Here is a 3,908-nt window from a genome sequence, read left to right as displayed (position 1 = left end):
AATATGGGGCAAAACTCACTTAACTGTCTCGCTTAGCAACAGAAATTTTGGGCTCGGTTGTGGTCGTAAGTCAAGGACAGCCCTGTACTATTAGGCAAAATAGAGATTTCAAGTAAAAATAACAGTGATCATTTATTTGATTTTCTTTACTGATTAGCTGCAGGGGTAATTTTCCTCTAAATGTAAAGGGCCGTGCTAGCTTAATGGTTAGTTTTAAAATTATTCTTGCTGTTTCTAAACTGCTCTGGAAATTGCATGCCAAACCAAAAGAAGAGAAAGGAAATATTTGTTCTAACTGTAATGCAGTGACTTTCATCTAAATTAGTCCAAAGATTAACTGTATCAGCAGTCTGGGAGCAATAGATCAAGTTCCTGACACTTCAGCCAAACTCAGCCCAGGCAGAGAACTGAGCGCTGTTAAGGAGGATGGCTTAGAAACAAAGTGATCCTCATCTATTTTCTAATTCAGATTATAATGCAAGGTCGTGTGACCTTGAAAGCTTTAGATCTGTTCTCCCAAATTTGTCATAACATTGTCATTTTGAATATGATAGAAAGGGACACCAATTAAATGCATTTATTTATTTAGAAATCAAAATATGATAGAAAGAGACCCTTATTAAATACGTTTATTATCTTTCGCATTTCTTTAACTGCCCATCTCAGTGGAAGAGAGGGACTCTGGGCAGTGTGCAATAATATGTGTGAATATAAAAACCCTACATAAAAAATTAAACTGTTAGAATTAAAATTTAATAGACAGGGTCCTTTGTTTAAATGTATTTATCAAAATATGATAGAAGGGGCTCCTTATTAAATGCATTTCTTTATAAATCAATATACATTATTAAATCTATTTACTAATCAAAATGTGATAGACAGGGGAGCCTTATTAATTTATTTCTTTATTCTTTATTTATAATTCAAAATACGCTAGGCAGGGACCCTTATTAAATGTATTTATTTGTTCATTATCAAAATTATATGGTCAAATTTATATGGCCATTTCACACAAAACGACTCTGGGTGTTGTATGTATAGGAATCCAATAGTACCTATAAATAACACAATCATTATCTAAAAGCCAGTGTATAATAATTATTAAAAGAGAGAAAAGCAGAAGTAAAAGTAGAACTAAAATAGGAAAAGGAGAATAATAGATGGTGGGATGGAAATAATAGTAACGAAGCCACCTCATAACTTCACCCATCCCTTGAGGGCCCCAGTCCTGCTGGTATAACAACTGTTCAGAGACCTTCAGAAGCACAGTACAGGTAAACCTCGACTTACAACAGTTCATTTAATGACCATTTGAAGTTACAACGGTACTGAAAAAAGTTATGGCTGTTTTTCACACATCACCGTTACAGCATCACAATGGTCACATGATCAAAATTCAAACTCTTGGCAGCTGGCAGGTATTTATGACAGTTGCAGTGTCTTGGGGTCATGTGATCCCCTTTCATGACCTTCTGACAAGCAAAGTTAGCGGAGAAGCCAAATTCACTTAACAACCATGTTCCGACCTTAACAACTGCAGCGATTCAGTTAACAACTGTGGTTAGAACGGTCCTAAAATCTTGCTTAGCAATGGAAAATTGGGGCTCAGTTGTGGTCGTAAGTCGAGGACTACCTGTAAGGCATCTTTTAAAGGCATTAAAGCAGGAGAGCCTGTGTTATTCTATGGTGGCAAAAAAATTTTTTTAAAAATCCGGTAGTACTTTTTGTGACTAACATTTTTTATTAGGAACTGATGAAGTGAGCTGCAACCCACAAGAAAATTACGCCTTTTAATCAAATTCCTTCCTATTTGGTTGGGATTTTCTGCAGGCCCAAAAAGACAATTGACAAATAAGCGGCAGCTTTTCACCCTGAATATCTGTACATTTCTGACAGAGCAAGCTACTTATGAATGGAGAATGAATACAGAGTTGTTTTGCCACTTTCCGTGGGAGTCTCACATTTTAATTGCTTTTTAAGTGGTGGCCCATTGGACAAGGAGATCTCTGGCTGTTTCTTCTCTTGTTGGGCCCTCAGGACCCTTCCCGCCCCCAAGTGCAGCTTTTCTGAGGAAACCAAATGTGAGTTTTTTCATAGGCTTCCAGAGGGGCTGATGAAACTAATATGTTTCTGGTCTTCCAGGCTCAATCTTCACTCCAGTGTATTGATCTGCTCTGCTAAAGTAGAAGACCAGCAGATGGACAGCTTAAGAAAAATGACATATAGATATCCTCAACAGATTGGCCATCGAGATGCTGTTAAACAAGGCAAATATAAGCAAAAGATGTCCATGGAGATTCTTAGTCATTCAGGTCCTCGTTATCCCAAAAGTGCTTTTCCACAAGGCAGCTGGACTTTTCCTGTTTTTCTTTCAACACATTTCTCATCCCTCCCACAAAAGAAGAAGAAGAATGCAAATGACCAGCTGTCTGCAAGGAGTATAAATCCCTCCATTCCCCACCATTCAGTCAGAGCTGAAGAAGCTTCTTGGATGAGAAGCGAAACGTCTTTCACAAAGAAAAACAAAGGAAGCCCAGTTGTCTCCTGAAAAAGCACCTTTGGGATAAGCAAAAGTTATCAGAAGGAGCTTTTCTGTTCTTCCTGGAACTCAGTGCAAGTGATGGAGCCAATAATGGAATCAGTTTGATCAATGGAGGAGAATGGAACAACAGAGGGAGAGGGATACACCACCTACCTATAACACCCTCCTACTTATAACCCGGGCTTTTTTTTGTCATAGAATGCTCAGAACGCAGTTCCAGCACCTTTTTTTGGATAGAACCTTGTAGGGTAGGCAAGGCAGGTTGTATGTGTGAGTTCCGGCACCTTTTTCTTTTACAAAAAAAGCACTGCTTATAACACAGTCCTTTCAGCAGTTCCCAGAAGGCCCCACACCCATTTGCACCACTCAGGGGAGGACACAGATAAACCTCCAAGTGGCCTCAACGACTCTCTAGAAGAAGGCAAATGACCAGCTGTCTGCAAGGAGTATAAATCCTCTCATTCCCCAATCAGAGCTAAATAAGCTTCTTGGATGAGAAGCGAAACGCCTTTAAAGATAAAAAGAAAAACGAGAAAATCCAATTGCCTCCTGAAAAAGCACCTTTGGGATAACTATGACCTGGATCAGGGGTAGGCAACCTTGGCTCTTTTATGATTTGTGGACTTCAACTCCCAGAATGCCTGAGCTGGCATGGCTCAGCATGGAAACCTCTCCCTTTCTCCTCAGCATAGTTGGCTCAGGAATTCTGGGAGCTGAAGTCCACAAGTCATAAAAGAGCCAAGGTTGCCTACCCCTGAGCTAGACTCTCAAGTTCTACTCCTATTTAATAGCTTTATCAATGTGGGTTAGCAACCTGATGTCAGCCTTCCTAGGTAGGCCAGACAGGAAGCAGACTAATGAGTTAATTCAACTTTATGTAAGGCCACATTAACAGAATCTTGCACGTTTGACAGTTCAGATCTGCCGCCAGCCTCTTTTGTTATAGCCTAACAAGTTAGGGAGGATCCTTTCTTTCTCTGCCGTTTATGCAGCTGGGAGCTACACCCTCTGTTCTCCGATAGTCCCTTGGGCAGCATCTCTTTCCTTCTTTCCTCATGGTCAGGGGTAGGCAACCTTGGCTTTTATGACTCATGGACTTCAACTCCCAGAATTCCTGAGCTGCCATGGCTCAGCACGGAAACCTCTCCCTTTCTCCTCAGCGTGACTGGCTCAGGAATTCTGGGAGTTGAAATCCACGAGTCACAAGAGCCAAGGTTGCCTACCCCTGACCTGGATGATTGAGAATCTCCATAGACATCTGTGATCTAAGGGAAGTGGAATACATGTGGTCCTCGATTTACAACAGTTCATTTAGCGACAATGGTGCTATAAAAAAAAAGTGACTGATGCCCATTCTTCACGCTTA

This window comes from Vipera ursinii (genome assembly GCF_947247035.1).
Source record: "Vipera ursinii genome assembly, chromosome: 1".
NCBI classification, from domain to species: domain Eukaryota; kingdom Metazoa; phylum Chordata; class Lepidosauria; order Squamata; family Viperidae; genus Vipera; species Vipera ursinii.
The sequence above is the reverse complement of the archived record's forward strand: the minus strand, read 5'-3'. Positions refer to the sequence as shown.